Source organism: Rhinatrema bivittatum, chromosome 4 (assembly GCF_901001135.1).
Source record: "Rhinatrema bivittatum chromosome 4, aRhiBiv1.1, whole genome shotgun sequence".
Classification (NCBI taxonomy): Eukaryota; Metazoa; Chordata; class Amphibia; order Gymnophiona; family Rhinatrematidae; genus Rhinatrema; species Rhinatrema bivittatum.
Window position 1 is genome coordinate 19,561,991 of NC_042618.1, and position 19,427 is coordinate 19,581,417.

A 19,427-nucleotide genomic window follows, 5' to 3' on the forward strand; every position below is an offset into this window, starting at 1 on the left:
TTACTGAATGAAGGGTTCACATACTTTTTAGTACAATAAGGATGCTTATTGTTGATTCTATGAATAACCAAACTATACATCATTCTTCTTTGAGCTTTTTTTATTCAGTGGGATTATCTTTCTCTCTTACCAATGTTAAGATTATGATCTCAAGTTTTGGGTATAAATTGTGCTAAAATACAGACCTTCCAAGTCTTCCAACAAGCTTTCAATAATTAAAACAGCATTTCAGCATCTTTCCTGGTGCACATGACCTCAGATGTATGCAGGCTACAATGTTTATCATTGTATCATATGGCATATGGGTTTCTCATGTTGCACGACAAATAAGAGGTAAAGATTATAGCCCTGGATATGTTTTAATTTTTTTTTTGCATCAAAAAGGAGCTCACTAGAAGGTTTTTACTCCTTGTTCCTATTGTACAAGCCTAGCCTCCTGCACACTAGAAGAGGGGCATTCAGTTTCAGAAGAATTGCACTAGCTGCTGTCTGGATTTATTGCCAATAAGTGGGCTTTCCCCGAAGGCTTACTGGCAGTGCTGGGTGCTCCAGATTCAATGCCTGAGCTGAGCTTCTTCTCTACAGGCCAGCTGAGGCCGAGGACAGATGGAGGTAGTGTGCATAGCTCTGGGGGAGGGAGACAGAACCCAGTTACCACCCACTAGTAACATCTGCTGGTCAAATTCAGGGTTCTGGAGGGAGCTGCAGCCTCTGGCCAAAGGTTATCACTACGCTGGCTGTACTAGAGTAGAGGACTCTCAGCAGTTGCAAATGAAGGCTCATGGCATCATAGTCCAATGAGGATTAGCTGCTGATTGAACAGGAAACCCAAAGAGGCAGTAGGAAACTGTTGGGCTGAACCCCAACCCAACCCCCAAGGATGCCGTCAGCCTCCTATAAATCTTCCCAAGAATCACATTGTAGTGCTTAGCCTGCTCCAGAAGACCAATCTATTAAATGATCACGAACACTTGTCAGAAAGCAAGAGACAAAATCAATAACGTAGTTAAAGAGCCAATAACTGCCCTGAAAGATAAATTAACAGTGTCACATTATAGAAGGAGGCAGAAAGTGAAACAATGTACTTGCTCTAACCAATGCTACCACAGCTCCAGGAAGCAGCAAGCTTTGTTGTATGTTACGGAAATGAAAATCAGGTTTAAAAGAAAAAATGCAATAACCAGCCCAGGTTGATGCACTGAAAAATTGTATGAAATCACTTACTGTAAAGAAGTCGACAGACTCTGCTCAGAGGGTAAACATTTTCCCAGAATACAAGATGTGCTGAAATAATATAATTCCCTAGAACATGTCCCACACGCTGGAGTAAAGTGATTTCTGTGTCATTCCGAACGCCTCTCGTACATCACAGATTTCCTGCAGGATGAGGTTTGTGCGTCTGTTGAATTCAGCGTTCACAGCGCAGCTGTTCTGAAAGTCTTTTCCTCTTTCGAAAACCCTTACCCTGTGCTAGGGCTGTGCTAACATCCATGGCCGATGCACTTCTTAAGTGCATTGATTATAAGCCGGGGGTTCTCATTGAAGGCAGCAAACAGATCTGGTTTTCAGGAAGTCTACGAAGGATGTTCACATATTAACACATTCTTCATCATCCAAAAATAGCTTTGGCACTTTCTGTTTGCACAGTCCACGTGGATCTATTTGCAGTTTAACGTATTCTCTGAGCGTTGCCCCACGCGGTTCTGCTCTAAACGTACGTTTATTCAATCGCACATGCTCTGCCCATGAAACACCATTATCCAACTGGTCTGCATCTGCAAATGGCGACAGATGTTTTGGTGGTGAAAAACCAGTCCAGATGGAAAACCCCCGGAACCTTCGGACCCCTACGTACAAACATTTAAAGGTAGATTTTTAGAGTCGTGCGCTTTTGTTGGCGCGCGCGCACATGGGTGCATCGATTTTATAACATCTGCATGTCTATGCGAGCATATTATAAAATCTACTACCCGCACGCACAATTTTATTTCGACGCGTGCATGTGCGCGCGAATGCCGTCTTGCACGCATAAGTGAGGTAATTTTAATAGTGTATGCTGCGATGCATTAGGGCCTATTTCCCTGTTCCCTCCCAGTTCGCCCCTGTAAAGGAGCAGACTGGGAGGGTACTTCCTAAACCCCCTACTTAACCTGCCTCACTTTTACCCTACTAGCCCCGACCCCTAAAACCCCGCTGACGTCCCTAGTTTTTTTGTTTTAATACTTACCCGCAGTCCATAGCAGCAGCAAGTTACGCGACTCCTGGCGCACGCTTGTGCGCAACACTGACTTGATGGCGCTGTCTCTGTCCTCCCATGCCCCGCCCCTTTCCCACCAAACCTTCTTTTTCCGCGCACCAGAAGATATTCGCATGGCTATGGGCCTCTTAAAATCTGCGCAGCCTGCACGTACCCCAGTCACATGCGAATCTCCCAGATTGGCTGCGGCATGTAGGGTTTTAAAAATTTGCCCTTTAATGACCTACTTTTGAATTATTTGAATCATATGCCTAGAACTTGTAGTAAGAGTTAGAATAATACGTTCTCTGAATCAGGAGTGGATTAGCCTATCGGGGCTCCGGGGCGGTCAGGCCAGTCACGTGACCGGTGTGGATTGCAAGGCCCCTTTCCCACGGAGCCGCTGCCATTTAACAGCAATTGTTCTGGCAGAGCGGGAGCCTCCACCAAGGCTCTCCGCTCATTTCTGGTTTTGTTTTAAATTGTTTTTCTTTTCCTGCAGCTGCAGCCGCGGCTCCATCCATGGGCCTAGACTTCTCTTTTAGTTCTTGTCTCCGCAGCTGCAGCACGGCTGTATAGGAAGATATCAGCCTGGGGGATTTTCTTCAAAATCGGCCCATGTGGTATCAGTCCGACTCCCTTTTGCACTTTCCCTGCAGGATGTGTTTCAACAATTCCCAAAAGCACGCCAAACTCACCCTTCAGAGGTACATCAAGAGCCAATCTTTAACAAAGATTTCACATTTTTACTAAATAACTAAGTAATAGAACACACCCTACACCAGGGGTAAGCAAACAGAGCTTCAGGCCCTCTTCCATCCATGCAATCGGTTGCCATATGTCCCAAGTCTAGTTACATCTCTCATATATATCTTGGATTCATGCTCTGGTATTAAAGTCTCTTGCCAACCATTGAGCTCTTGAACCATTTTTGCCAAGTAATGTGACAACCACATTGCCAGTCAGTTTCAAACACATTCCGTAAATACTCTTGTATAAGTCAATCTCATGTATAAGTCAAGGGAAATTTTTTTGGGGCCCCAAATTCAAGAATTATCTGTCACCAGTGGATAAGTCGAGGGTAAAACCTAGGGGGCTAATGAAATGGTGAAATCTTACTAAGAAACAAGCAGATAACGTAAGAAAATTGTTTTTATTTATTTTTTAAAAGCAGAATAAAGTGTCTCATAAGAAACATTATCATTTAAACAGCTTAAGAAAATGTCCCTGCAGTGTGAATCCTTGCCTCCCTTGCCTCCCTCCCCCATGGTTTTCCCTGCTGTTTGAATCCTTCTCTTTTACTCAAATCCTTCCAAGTCTGATTCTTCATCATCAGAATGTCCGAATAAATGGTGGAACTGTTCATTGGTGATGTCATTGGTGTAAACGTTGTCTTCATCTGTTGAAATATTATCTGATGTTGATTCATCTTTGTCTTCATAGATGGCGTCATCTTCTGATCCATCCCTAGCAACGTTAATGCTGCATTTCAGGAATGACTTCTTGACCATTTCTGGTGGAATTGATTCCCAGACATCCTTTATCCATTTCGCTACCAAATCAAAGTCCGGTTTAGTTAGGTTCCCTCCTTTTGTTAATATTGCTTAACCAGAACACATCCATTGGTGCCAATTATGTTGCAATCGGTCCTTGAAAGGCTTGTTGAGACAGACGTCTAACGGCTGAAGCATTGATGCCAGACCTTCTGGAATCACTGCTAATGTGATCGCCATTTTCTTTGCATCGTCCTTCACATCCTCTGTTATATGAGCGTGGAACATATCCCACACCAACAGTGACGGTCGTTTTCTTAGCCCTGTATCTGGTTACCTACCCCCCACAATGCACAGCTACAATTTCATTCCCTCCGCATCCATTCAGCCTTTAGGATGAACCCAAACAGTTATGCCTGCTGAAAAGTTTAGGTTCTTCAGCATCATTTTCCACTTGAATATTTACCACCGGACGCAGTTTTTTGTCATCTGCCAGGCAAGACAGGACCATCGTGAACTGGGTCTTTTCATGACCAGTTGATTTTTACAAGTATGGTCTTCTCACCAATGACATCTAGAGTGTGATTGCCAGGCATATGAAATATCATAGGCACTGATACTTCACGCATATCCAGCATAGCTCTCTGCTTCAACGGCAGGGGAGAAGAAAATCAACCAATAAGGGCTGAATAACATAGTCTGGGTAAAACAAATAAGCATGGGTGTAGCTTGCTTATTGCGGCGGTTACTACCCCTAACTAATCAAGCTTGATATTTCACTTGGATGCAGCTCCATCACTGCTCTCTACATTAATGGTGGGGGTGGAAGGGAAATAGAACCAAAGAGCTAAGAGAAACAGATAAGTATGAGAAAAAAAAATGTGTGAAGCTTGCTGGGCAGACTGGATGGGCCATTTGGTCTTCTTCTGCCGTCATTTCTATGTTTCTATGTTTCTATATCATCCATATTACCAGTGCTATTCATACTGAAATGATTCTTTATTCGCTGCTGCTATGAGGACAATGACAAACTTGCAGTTGCTCAGGTGTGTCCTATCTACTCCCCCATGGTGTCCCAGTGGCATGCTTTGAACCACGTGGTTCTAAGTGCGCCAATCAGACCCTGGCTTGGGAGGAAGGAGGACGAGCCTGCACAGCTGCAAGTGTCATCATTGTCCTCATAGCAGCGGGTAAGTTAAGGGATTGGGAGGAGGAGCATGTGAGCGATTCAATCATGCATCTTGAATTCCAGTATCAGCATCATGTGGATTGACCCGTGGATAAGATGACTGCAATTTTAAGGACCAGTTTTGGGTAAAATTTTTTCACTTATACACAAGTATATTCGGTACATAGTCTCGCATACATAAACATCTACACACACTCTTAGACACCCATTTTGTATCTGAGAGAGGGTGTGTGTGGGTGTCTTTCTGACATGAAGACACCCACATCCATGCTCTCACTCTCAGTGTATGGGTGTGACATAGAGAGACTACTAAGAAGAGGAGGGCATGGAGTCAACTGTGCCATGGGTCACCAATTCTTGCCCAAGTACTTTTTGATTTCTGCTGTTGTGTATGGTCGGTGTGTTGGCTGCCGTGTCATTACAAGGAATGTTGCCCGCCTATTAGTACACTTGAAAAACTCTAACTTATCTTCAAGCTGCACTTGACCATGTGGTTACAGAAGTATTTTCAGGGTGTGGGATTTTTTTATTTTTATCACATTTCCCCATTGGGTTGTGTATTTTTTATTTGCAATCCATTAAGAACAGTGGGTGAAAAATAGCATCCTGCAAACCCAGGAAGCAAAGGGCTTGTGTTCCCTTGTTTGAAGTCTGAATGCTCATTTCCAGCAAGAGCTGAAGTGTTATGAAGTCCTTTTAGCTCTAGATAAGTGATCAAAAGGCATGTTAGAAGGGTCACAAGGAATATCCCCCTTACCTCTTAGTATTCGCATTACTTGCAGCTTTAGAGTAGACAGACAATGCTAAGATACCTTTTTGTTCTGTAATCACAAGGAAAAGAGAGGGTGGGCCATAGACTGAGTCATGGTCATGGTTCTACAGTGAATAATGGTTTCATGGATGGATGACAACTTTTCCCTCTGTAAAATACCCCTGTATAGTTCCCTGGTGAGACCTCACTTGGAATACTGTGTATAATTCTGGAGCCCGCACCTTCAAAAGGATATAAACAGGATGGAGTTGGTCCAGAGGGAGGCTACTAAAATGGTCAGTGGTCTTCATTCTAAAGCATATGGAGATAGACAAAGACTAAATATGTGTACCCTAGAGCAGTGGTTCTCAACCTTTTTTCTGTCGGGAAACACCTAACAGATGGTTCTCACATGCATGACACACTGACCCATGATCGTCACGGGGTAGATGTAAAAGTACAGTTTGCATCCACGGGAACCCTCCTGGCCCACAATAATGGATGTAAAGCAGAATTATGACATTCCCCATACAACTCACCCTACAAAAAAATATTCTGGTTCTGGTGTCATCTCAGTAACAGCAACTCAAACTCCTTCTACTTCCAGGCTCAATAGCCCTACTTATGAAAATACAGCAATTTACCACCAATGCATGTCCTCTTGAGAAAACACAACAAATAAGAACGATACAAACGCTTACATGCTAGTAAAATATCTCGGTAACAGACACAGAACTGACCTAACATACTCCCAGAATCTGTAGTAATGCACATAAACTAATCCGCACACAGTTATATCTGTATTATGGAATACACTCAAACAGGAGCAACCCTATCTATGAAAAGGCAACACTACAAATATTAAATCAGGCCCTAAAAACTAATACACCTCTTATTAGGAAAACAGAACTAGCAAGCAGCTATAGATCCCCACACAAAAATAATTGTTAAACTATACTAATAAGCAGAATACATTTTTCAAAACAGCTATGAACAGAATAGCATCCAACAATTAAAAACTTATAAAAACTATTAAAAATTCTTCAAACACCAATAAAATATTTTAAAAAAGCAGACACATCACATAATATTAAATAATTAAAATGGCAGTCAATCAAGAAAAATAAACTTAAAAAGCCACCTTTACTTACCCCCTCCAGCAGCTCTCCTACTCCTCTTCCATGCAGGCTGTAGCACACATCAGAAGCAGCAGTAGTGGCTAAGCTCTATTCTCATGGTCCTCTTCCTTAGGGCTTATGTCTCTCACACACACACACCATACCAGTCATGCTCCCATGACCAGTTTCTGTCTCTCACACATCAATCATCTCCCAAACAGTCTTTGCACACACACCAGTCACCTTCCTGAACAGTTTCTCTCATACCATACACACACACGGGTTTCCCATTCCCGTGTTCTACTTACATATATGGGCTTCTCACTCTCATAATCACTTTCTCTGTCTCACACACACAAACACTCACCAGTCTCTCACTCCCATGCTTGTTCTCTCCACATGCATAGGCTTCTCATTCCCATAATCACTTTCTTTCTCTCACACACACACAAACACACACCAGTTACCTGATCTCTCTCATGCATACACACTCACACACACAAGCTTCCCACTCCCATGTCCTCTTTCAGATAAACAGGCTTCTTACTCCCATGCTGTCTCTCACACACACCCAGGTTTCTCACTCCCATGCTCACTCTCTTCACATGCACAGGCTTCTCATTCCCATAATCACTTTCTCTCTGTCACACACACACCAGTCTCTCTCATTTCCATGCTCGCTTTCCACGTGCACAGGCTTCTCATTCCCTGAATCACATTCTTTCTCTCACATTCACACACACCAGTCTCTTTCTCTCACACACACCATCACCTTACCAACCAGTCTCTCTCTCATGCATGCACACACAGGCTTCCCACTCCCATGCTCTCTCTCTCACATAATCAGGCTTCTCACTCCCATGCTTTCTTTCACAAACACCCCCACAACACCAGGCTTCTTACTCCCATGCTTTCTCACATACCCAGATTTCTCACTTCCATGCTTTTTTTCTCTCTCTCTCTTTCTCTCTCTCTCTCTCTCACACACACACACACACACACACACACACACACACTCACATGCCAGTCACCTCCCTTACCAATGTCTCACACTCTCACATACACACAGGTCATCTCCCTGAGCAGTCACTTTCACTGTCTCTCACATGTACACACATATCAGCTCTCTGACCAGTTTCTCTCAATCACACACATGCTCTCAATCAAATACATTCTCTCACTTACACACAGGCTCTCAATCACACACACATTCTCTCACTTACCCACAGGCTGGCTGCCTGCTTCTCTCTCTTTCTCTCACTCACTTCCTCTTCCCCCCCCCCCAGCACAAATGTTAGCTGCAGCAGCCTCCTCCTCCAGCCCCCGCAGGCCAAGAAATAAGAATCCCATCGGCCGTGGGAGGCTCATGCTGCTGTTTCCTTTCTCGATTATCGGCTGTTTCGATTGCTTGGAGGCCGCTGCTGCTGCCGCTGCTGCTACTTTTACACGCGGCACGGCTTTTTCTCCTTCCCGCGCACCGCACTGTGTATCATTTCCTGTTCTGGGTCACGGGGGGAAGGGGGGCAGGCACGAGTAGAAAAGGCCAGCCACAGGTGCCACAGCTTCTTCTAGCACCGCTGCCATTCCCACTGGGCTTGAACGTGCTGATAGCCCGGCTGCAATGGCAGCAGGGAAGGAAGAGCAGCGAGAGAGACCGGGAGCATGCGACACACCTGCCGGTGCTTGGCGACACACTGGTGTGTCGTGTCACACCAGTTGAGAAGCGCTGCCCTAGAGGAAAGGCAAGATAGGAGAGATATGATAGAGACATTTAAATAACTCCAAGGTTTGTGTGCACAGGAGGCGAGCCTCTTTCAACAGAAAGGAGGCTTTAAAATGAGGGATTAAGGGAGAGGGTAATGACTGCATGGAACAGCCTCATAGTGGATGTGGTAAAGACAAAAAGATTTTCTGAATTCAAGAAACCATGGGATAAACATAGAGGAACTCTGAGGGAGTGATGGGAATTGCAAAGCTAAATTAGTTGAGCATATTGGATGAGCTGTACAGTCCTTTTCTGTCATCAAGTTTCTCTGTTTTACCCAGATGCCCCATTGACTAGAACATTATTAATAAAAGATTCTGTAGTTCCATATATTTGGATTCATTTCAAGGGGGAATATGGATAAGAGAACATGTCTTGAAATCCTTATTTTGTCTAGTTTCAGAAATTAGAATTTGTGGTAGATGTGTGTACTGTTCACCTTAGAGAATCTCTGTTACTCCAGACTCTTGGATAAGTTGGCTAATATCCTAGACATCAATGTTAGGAAGAATAAGAACCTGAAAATGGGCGTCTTCAGACATGCCCTCAGGAAAAGATTCTAAGTTATTGAACTTGTTTGGCAAAAAAGTCTTCCAGAGTTCTACGTTGAGTGCCAGGATTGTGGCTCACCAACTCAATATGGTGCAGTATCTGCATTAATGTGTTTAGAACTTAAAGCCCTTGTAGACTCAACAGACCCAGAGCAGGCAGACATTCTTTAGGCAGTGAAAAAATGAAGGAATGTGAGAAGTATCTTAGCCAAGCCATCTATGAATCTTTCAATACTGCAGCCAGACGTTCAGCAGTGACCACTGGCTGATGTGAGCTGATCATGCATGGGGGACAGTTTGTTTGGTGATAAAGTTAAGGAGATGGTGACTGATTAAGGAATCTGACATTCCCGGCCTTCATGGCTTAGATGTTGAATGTGCAATAGTCTCCTCTTTTTCCTTTTAAAGGAAGTGGAAGACATGGGTTTTTTTGGATGAGAAAGCCTTCAGCTAGAAGGTCCTACAACTTCAAGTGGAAGAGGTTCTCAACTTGGTGTGAAACCAGCTGTCTGGATCCATTCTCCTGTGGCCCAAGGGATTTACTTCAGTATCTATTCTTCTATTATCCTCGGGCCTTAGTACCTCTTCAGTCAGAGTTCATCTCAGTATTACTGCAGCATTTCATAAGCAGGTGGAAGGGGTTCCAATCTTTCTCCACCCTTTGGTGATCTAATTATTTAAAGAATTGTGGCATCCCAGACCTTTGGTCAGTAAACCCCCAAAGTAGTACTATGGAACCTGAACGCAATTTGCTTTGAAGTGCCGAAAAGCAGAATATAAATAAAATAACATAAATAAATAAATAATGCTAGCTCAGCCCATGAAACCTCCTTTTGAACCTATTAAGTAGATGGACTTAAAGTTTCTCACCTGGAAAGTGGTGTTCCTACTAGCCATTACTTTGGATCGAAGAGTGAGTGAATGCAAGCTCTGGTTTCCTACTCACTATGGGCCAGATTTTCAAAGGGGTACGCGCGTAAGTCCCGGGGCTTTCCTGGGGGGGGGGGGGGCGTGACGGGTTCAGCGCGTCATCCGGGGGAGGCGCTGCAGGCATGGTTTCGGCCCGGGGGCGTTCCAGGGGCGTGGCTGCAGCCTCCGGACCAGTCCCTGGACCGGAACATGGAGCGTGGCAGCCGGCCCGGCGTGCAAAAAGTTACGCCTGCTTCGAGCAGGCGTAACTTTCGTGATAGAGGTAGGGGGGCGGTTTAGATATGGCCGGGGGGTGGGTTAGGTAGGGGAAGGGAAGGTGGGGGGAGGGTGAAGGAAAATTCCCTCCGAGGCCGCTTCGATTTTGCAGCAGCCTCGGAGAGAACGGAGGCAGGCTGTGTGGCTTCCCATTATGGCTTCCCAAAGTTTTTGGCAGCCTTGAGCGCGCCGACCCCTGGTGCGCGAACAAAAGTACGCGTGTGCGCAAATTTATAAAATCTGCCCCTATGTCTGAAGCTTTTTCACAATAGGATGGCTGTGTGCTAACCTTAAGTTCCTTACAAAAGTGGTGTCTGCATTCCACATTAACCAAGCTATTAAGAACATAAGAAAATAAGAAAATGCCATACTGGGTCAGACCAAGGGTCCATCAAGCCCAGCATCCTGTTTCCAACAGTGGCCAATCCAGGCCATAAGAACCTGGCAAGTACTCTGCTATCTTCCCAGCGCCAAATGTGCACAGAGAAGAAAGGGTTTTTCATTCCTTGGACTATAAGAGAGCCTTAGCATATTATTTGAGAAGGACTCAACCTCATTTTCAAGCTTCTCAATTGCTTGTGGTTTGTTTGGGTTTTTTTTAACTTTTTATTTATGAAAGTTTGGTCATGTAGGACTTTGAGGGAGTGTACAGGAAACTCCCTGAAAGGACTGGGCACAGCTGTCTCGCCTGGTCCTCCATAAGGTTGAGACTCACGGGAGGAGCCATTCACCAGAGGATAAGACCTCAGGACCTAGAAGGGTTATTTGGGCCCCTGAGAACAGAGACCACAGTATAAGAAGACCTGCTACATTTACGGTTTGAGAGTGATTGTAAGTTAAAGACCTACATTGTTTAGGATTGGGACTTGCCTGAAGTCAAGGTGAGCTGCCTACATTGTTTGTTTTGCTTTGCACTGTGTTGTAATAATTGTGAGATACCTGAACTGCAAGGCAAACTGCTTGCTTCATTTGTTTTGCTGTGCACTTTTCTCAATTTCACTGTAAATAGACTGTACTTAAGGAACAGCCAGAGTCTGCCTCCTTTTTCCTATGGCAGTTCTCAAGCTGCTACTGCTCTTCTATTTACCACAAGGACAAAAGAAAAGAAAAAAGCTATATAAATAAGAAATATATACCATAGCACAACTAAAAGTCCATAACTGGAGAGACAGATGATACCTATTAGCAAGTAAGCATATTTTAATTTACCAGAGACTCTCCAAAAGAAAAATTCTAATATATCAAGTTCTTTCTAGACTCGTTTTTTCATCAAGAAACCTTTTTAGCTGTGAAGAATCATAAAAAATAAATGAATTCCCTAGACAGAACACATTTGTATGGAAATTTCATATATATATATATATATATATATATATATATAAAGACACCTCTAGTTCCAATACTTGGGGCTCTAATTGTAAAAAGGATTTTCACTGCATTAATGTATTATTAGAAAGATCAGGAAAAACATTTACCTTGTCTCCCAAAAAGGGATGACATCTATTTCTGAAAAAAAGGTTCAGTACTAAATCTCTATCCATTTCTAGAGCAAAGGAAACTATCGAGGTTTCTCTAGCAACCTTATTCACTTGAGAGTTTTCTAACAAAACAGAAACATCTAAACTGCCAGAGGGGGCCAATAAGTCAATACCATCTTCTTGATCACGAAGATACCCATTTCTGAGAGGAAATATAATGTGCTCTATAAATAGGAGACATTTGCTCGGGCAGAATCTTTAAATTTTCAATGAAATATTTTACAACTTGAGAGGCTATTATTACATCGTGGGAAATTAACTAAATGCAAATTTGTATATCTCAAGGAATTTTCAAACTTTCTATTCTTAAAGAGAGAGAGGTATTTTCTTTGATCAAACCATCCTGTACAGAAGAAAATTCAGAAACCTGATTAGAAAGAGATCCTAAGAGAATAGCACGATTAGCTAACGAAAGAATGTGATTCTATCTGAGCAGAACATCAATGGAAAACTTACTTAAATGTACTACACATCCCTCTAATGTGCCTTCCACTACTCACAAAGAAGTGGCTAGATCTTCTAGAGAAATGTTTTTCTTAGTTATAGAAATAGGCTTCTTTTGTACACTAGAAGGAGAAACAGAGAAAAAGAAGAGGGAAATACCACCCATCACCATGGGAAGAGTTAACCCCAACATCATCAATAGAAAAAGATTTATCCCCCCCCCATGTAGTGCCGAGGACAGCATCTTCCATAGGTAAAGGTCCTGGAACAGATGAACAAAATAGTCAGTTGTATCCAAAGGTTGTAAAGGAGGCTCTAGGCTCAAAATTCAGACATTTTTCGGAGATGACTCAGATGACTCCAAAACCAAGCGCTGACTCACTTGGTGGGTTCATAGATGCAACAACATAAGAATCTAAGGGACCTGCATTGGAGAGAGTGGCCCCTGCAAAAGATGACATATTTTGAACCTTCCTCTTCTTGTCCATATGCAAACCAAGGACAACAACTTGCTAAACAAAGAGGAAGACAATTGACAGCCAGCAAAGATGAATCCACTGAATTCCCTGCTGGACTCACAAAGGGCACGCGCCTTTGGCTGTGCGCCGATGACAGTGCGCCTTAGGCCAGAGGTTTCTTATGGCACCGGTTGCACTGATGTCAGCTGGGGATCGCGGCACTCACCACCTTCCCGAATGGCATCTTTCAGGGGTATACCCCTTGGGGGGGGGAGCATGTGCATAAGATATCTGTCTATGCTGACAATATGTTGAGCTATTTAACTGTGCCAAGAGTGTTCAGCTTTGCGCTGTTAGCCCTTCTTCAGGAATTCAGAAGACTTTCTGGGTATAAGATCAATTTTGATAAATCAGAATCGTTACCTTTTGATAATAGATTCCTTTTGACGCATTGTCTATTCGTCTTCCGCGGGGTTGAGACTGATTTTAAATATCTTGGTATTCAAGTCACTAAAAATTTCCATGACTTTTATTCTAAAAATGATGGTCCTATGCTGCATCGTACCAAACAGGACTTGGCGGATTGGGAGCATTTGTCAGTCTCATGGGCGGATAGGATTAATTTACTTAAGATAACTCTACTGCCTAAGTTGCTTTAGCTCTTCCAGCACTTCCCTTGCAACATGCCTGCTCAGGTTTTTATTGATTCGCATAGGGCAATGGCCAAATTTGTTTGGAAGCAGCAAAGGGCATGATTGAATTTGAGTACATTATGGCTTCCCAAAGTTCAGGGTGGTATGGCTTTGCCCAATGGATGTTTTTATTATTGGGCTGCCAGATTGCTTGGGATGGGCGAATGGTTACTTGGAGGGGACGTATTGTGGTTGGGATTAGAGAAGGAGCAAGCTGACGGGCCGATTCAGTACGGTGCGCTCAGGCTGAGCGCACCGTTAGCCCCCGTCTAGACGCGCATTTTCCACGCGCTAATATTACCCCTTAAACAGTAAGAGGTAATAAATAGTGTGTCGAAAACGAGCGTCCAACCCCCCAAAACCTAATAGCACCCGCAACATGCAAATGCATGTTGATGGCCCTATTAGTTATTCCTGCGCGATACAGAAAGTAAAATGTGCAGCCAAGCCGCACATTTTACTTTCAGATATTAATGCCTGCCCGAAGGCAGGAGTTAATTTCAGCCGGCACCGGGAAAGTGTACAGAAAAGTGTACACCCTCCAACGTAATATCATAGCGATATCAAGTCTGAGGCCCCAAAAATAAAAAAAAAGTAAAATTCTAAAAAAAAAAAAAAAAAAGTAAAATCTGCCCGCGGCCCACGGGTTGGAAGACGGACGCTCAATTTTGCCAGCATCCGTTTTCCGAACCCGTGGCTGTCAGCAGGTATGAGAACCGATGCCGGTAAAATTAAGCGTCGGCTGTCAAACCCGCTGACAGTCGCCGCTTCTGTCAATAAGGAGGTGCTAGGGATGCGTTAGTGTCCCTAGCGCCTCCTTATTACTGCAGGCCCTCATTTAAATACAGAATCACGCGCCCAGGAGAGTGGCCTGGGCGCGTGTTGGGAGAGCGGGCACTCACCTCGGAGCGCCGGCTCTCCCACGAATTTTACTGAATCGGCCGTGAGTTAGTTAACTTAGCCACTCTTCTATTCCTTGCTCCTACCTCTCCTCTGAGGCGTAGAATTGGTGGATCTAGGCCCATAATTGCTCGTATGCTCTGGGTTTGGAGCCAGGTTTAGAAAGTTTTAGGCATGGACAGGGAGCGGTTGCCCCTCTTGCACCAAGTTATGAAAACCCAGTTTTGGCCAGCTGTCCCTTCTCTCCTGTTTTCTGGGCATGGAGAGATAAGGGGTTGGTCCTTCTCTCTCACTCATGGGATAACGACATTTTTATGGATTTTTCTGAGCTCGTGAGTGAGTTTGAGCTTGGTATGGACTTGCATGCTTCCTTTTTCAGCTGAGGAGAGCACTAGAGCAACATTTTAATTTGATTGAGCCATTATGGCAGTTAAGTGGCTTAGAAAAATACTTGAGTGACCCAGGAGCTAACAGAAAAGGGATCGCCTTATTGTACAGAGGTATCCTTGTGGGGAAATATGGCCTCACCACCTCACCCTCCCTGATTGAGGCATGGAATGTAGATTTGGGAGTGAATCTAGATGCTGGAGCCTGGAAGTCCTTCTGGCAAGCTGCACATCATGTCTCAATCTGTACATGGTGTACTGAATTGATGGTAAAACTATTACACAGAATGTACTGTACGCCAACATAGTATTCTAAATTTATACCCGGGATAAGTCCTCTATGTTGACGTGGGGGGGGGGGGGGGGGGGGGATAGGCTCTTATAAGCACATGTGGTGGTCCTGCCCAGTGTTGTGACCGTACTGGTCGCAGATCATGCAGGAAATAGCTGTTATATTGGATCTTCCAGTGCAAATTATGCCCTTATTGGTGTTTCTGGGAGATGGACTGGCTTGTTAATACCTCTAAAATGTCATAAATTGGTAACTCAACTATTGTTACATGTTTGATTTCATTTCTCTGTTTTATTTATCACATTTTTATTAAGTTATGTATGTTTTATGAACTGATATTTTTTTATATTACATGTTTTATTCCATTTCCTTGTTTTAGTTTTTGCATTTTTATTGTTATGTATTTTATTTTGTACCTGACATTGATGAAGATATTCTTTATTATTTATTTCCATGTGAACCAATATGATTTTCTAGGAATATTGGTATATAATAAATAAATACATAAAAATTGTTAGCTGCTAAACTCACAATTGCAACCTTCTGGAAGTTTAACCCTAGTGTGGAATACTGGAGAGCCCAGGTGCGAGTAGTGGCTGATATCAGAAAATGTTGTTATGCCTTGAAGGGTCAGTCCTTTAAATATAATGTGTTATGGACATTTATCATCAACATTATGCTTAGCTTCTCTTTCTTTTTATATTACAAATGTCTCATTTCTGACCCTATGCTTTTCATTTCATTGTATACTCTGACTTTTTTTTTATTTTCCTCTGCCTACTTGTCTTGATTTTGTGTATCATTGTTTGTATGCCTGGAAATTGTATTAAATATTTATTTTAAAAAATGGGGTGCCCAGTTAGATGTCTAAATACCTACTACTGTATAGCATGGGCGCTATGGACATTAATAAATTGAGAATTAAGACAAAGAAAGGAGTTCAGAGTTGGATAACCTTTTTCTCTGCAATGTTATGTTGCTCATAACTGCTGCTCCTCCCCCACCTCCCGAACTAGAAAGTTGTTAGTGCACCTATGTAGTGACAGACATTATGCTTCAGTCATGGAGGGATTATGGGTGAACGGGACCACTTAACCACACACATTTTCCATCAAAAGAAAGCACTTGTGCCGGGAAAAAAAAAAAAGAGATCATTGTTGGTCTGTAAGTACCTAAGAAGTTAGAAAACGGTATTGTGGTTTAAACATTTTCCTGAAAAAATAAAAAAAAAGCAACAAAAAAAAACCCACCACCACAAACCCCAAGCTAAAGAGGCTGAAAGAGTTAGGTGAACTGGCTCCTTAGGAAAAGGAAGCTTGTTCTTGCAGGGAGAGCAGTCAGGGCTGGTGGCCATCAGTCTGCTTCATGGGCAATCATCCGGCCTTAAGCTCTGATTTACATCACTGTGTGTCCTGGCTCTGCTGGGCTGATGGGTTAAGCACAGATGAACCTATTCTAGGGACTACAGACACTGAAAAAGCGGTTTCCAGGCAGATGAGCTCTGCTTTGCTGCCAGAAGATGCTCTGCCCCTGTATCACCCCAGAGGTTACTTAGCTCTGATATAAGATACACACTCTGAACGTCTGTTGCTTGGACATGCAAAACACTGCCTGTAAGTCCATTCAGAATCCTTGTCCCCCAAAGAGCCTTGGACAGAGGGTCACCCGTATGCTGTACACACCCTGGCACTGCAATATATGTACAGGGAAGTACCAACCATACATCCTATGCCTACAAATCATATTGAGCTGATACAGTTATCAGTCACCACAAGCCCAAACAGACAAGGTCCCTCTCTTTTTTCTTTCATTCTTCAGGCTCTATCAGTGTTCAAAGCGTCTCCTACTTACACGTTTGCCCTGATGAGCGGTGCTGCTGTGCTGCTCCTCATCTCCTCCCTAATCCTGAAGGTAGAGGAGCCAGAGAGTTCCCCCCAGCTCCGGGATCCGCATGCTCTCTGCTCAGCTCTCTAACCTTCTGTTTTCCTCTCAGAGCTATACAAAAGTCAGAAAGAGTTCTCAGTATATCCTTTGAGGTTTTTCTTCTTTTCTCGAATCCGCTTTGCAAACCTGAAAGCGTATGCAAGTCATTCAGTGCCTGTTGCTGTCTGCTGGCTGGTGACTGAGTCACTGAGAAACGCCTTCGGCTGTTTCCTCCTTCTTCACCCCCGCAGGCTGAAGGCATCGCCCTCAGCCTCAGCACAGCTCTGGAACAGCTACACTGCGGAATAAAACATCCTTCTGCCTGGAAATTCACACCGGCTCTCCAGAAAGGCCCACGCTCATTCCTGTACAGACCTGTCCCACACCTCACATAGCCTCTGTGCTAGGCAACGCTCAGTCCCACAGCTCACCTGTCCCTGTCCCATGTCAGTCTGTCCCACACGCTGTCTGACCCGATCCAATCCATCATTCAGCTCCAGAGCCCCCCGTCACGATCCCCTGTATCAGTCAGTCCCACACCCTGCCTGACCCCCCTTCCCATGCAGTCAGACCCACACCTCAACCTTACATATCCTCTGTCCCGTGTATCCGTCAGTCCCACACCGCACCTGTCCCTTTCCCAGTATCATTCAGTGCCATAGTCAGTCCCACACCTCAATCTCACGTACCCTCTGTCTCGTGTATCCGTCAGTCCCATGCCTCATTCTCACGTACCCTCTGTCTCGTGTATCCATCAGTCCCATACCTCAATCTCACGTACCCTTTGTCTCGTGTATCCATCAGTCCCATACCTCATCTGCCCCTATCCCTATCCCTGTGCCATGTATCACAGTTCCAAACCTCAATTTCACGTACCCTCTGTCTCGTGTATCAGTCAGTCCCATACCTCATCTGCCCCTATCCCTGTGCCATGTATCACAGTCCCAAACTTCAATCTCATGTACCCTCTGTCTCGTGTATCCGTCAGTCCCACACCTCAGTCTCACATACCCTCTGTCTCGTGTATCCATCTGTCCCACACCTCAGTCTCACATACCCTCTGTCTCGTGTATCCGTCAGGCCCACACCTCAGTCTCACATACCCTCTGTCTCGTGTATCCGTCAGGCCCACACCTCAGTCTCACATACCCTCTGTCTCGTGTATCCGTCAGGCCCACACCTCAGTCTCACGTACCCTCTGTCTCGTGTATCCGTCAGTCCCACACCTCAGTCTCATGTACCCCTCTGTCTCGTGTATCCGTCAGTCCCACACCTCAGTCTCACGTACCCTCTGTCTCGTGTATCCGTCAGTCCCACACCTCAATCTCACATACTCTCTGTCTCGTGTATCCGTCAGTCCCACACCTCATCTGCCCCTATCCCTGTGCCATGTATCACAGTCCCAAACTTCAATCTCACGTACCCTCTGTCTCGTGCATCCGTCTGTCCCACACCTCAGTCTCACATACCCTCTGTCTCGTGTATCCGTCAGGCCCACACCTCAGTCTCACATACCCTCTGTCTTGTGTATCCGTCAGTCCCACACCTCAATCTCACGTACCCTCTGTCTCGTGTATCCGTCAGTCCCACACCTCAGTCTCACGTACCCCTCTGTCTCGTGTATCCGTCAGTCCCATACCTCAGTCTCACGTACCCTCTGTCTCGCGTATCCGTCAGTCCCGCACCTCAGTCTCACATGCCCTCTGTCTTGCGTATCCGTCAGTCCCACACCTCAATCTCACATACTCTCTGTCTCGTGTATCCGTCAGTCCCACACCTCATCTGCCCCTATCCCTGTGCCATGTATCTCAGTCCCAAACCTCAATTTCACGTACCCTCTGTCTCGTGTATCCGTCAGTCCCATACCTCATCTGCCCCACACCTCAGTCTCACGTACCCTCTGTCTCACGTATCCATCAGTCCCGCACCTCAGTCTCACGTACCCTCTGTCTCGTGTATCCGTCAGTCCCGCACCTCAGTCTCACGTGCCCTCTGTCTCGCGTATCCGTCAGTCCTGCACCTCAGTCTCACGTACCCCTCTGTCTCGTGTATCCGTCAGTCCCGCACCTCAGTCTCACGTGCCCTCTTTCTCGTGTATCCGTCAGTCCCACACCGCACCAGTCCCCATCCTGTGTCTTAGTTAGTTCCATGCCTCGCCTGTCCCTGAATATGTCCATCTGTAATTCTGTACACATATTGCAAGCAGAATAATTTAGGTTAAACTGAAACTGGAAGGCCCTTGTTAAATTATAAAATGAAACCAGAGTGTGTATGTGGGGGGAGCCCCATTGATAAGAAGGTAGCGGCACAACGCTAGTTGAATCCCTCTGGGTCGGGCTGGAGAGCTGTGGGTCCTCCCGGGTTCCCTGCCTCAGTCTGGATGGCTGATTGCTTCCCCTTCATGTTTGCTGTGGGCTCTGGGCAACCTCAGACATGTCCATGGCTATATTCAGGTGCAGAACACATTTATGCCTCGGCTACAAAAGGCAAAGCTGGACAATTTCCA

The 19,427-nt window shown here is 44.8% G+C and overlaps 1 protein-coding gene across 1 annotated transcript in view; it reads right to left on the reverse strand.

Annotated features, from left to right (window-relative positions):
- GPR68 (G protein-coupled receptor 68) overlaps positions 1-17,089 on the reverse strand; it is a 45,881-nt gene extending 28,792 nt beyond the window's left edge. Inside the window, exon 1 of the mRNA XM_029597796.1 lies at positions 16,850-17,089. The gene's annotated coding sequence lies outside the window, so the exon portion shown is untranslated. The remainder of the gene's footprint in view (positions 1-16,849) is intronic.
- Positions 17,090-19,427: the final 2,338 nt, after the last annotated feature.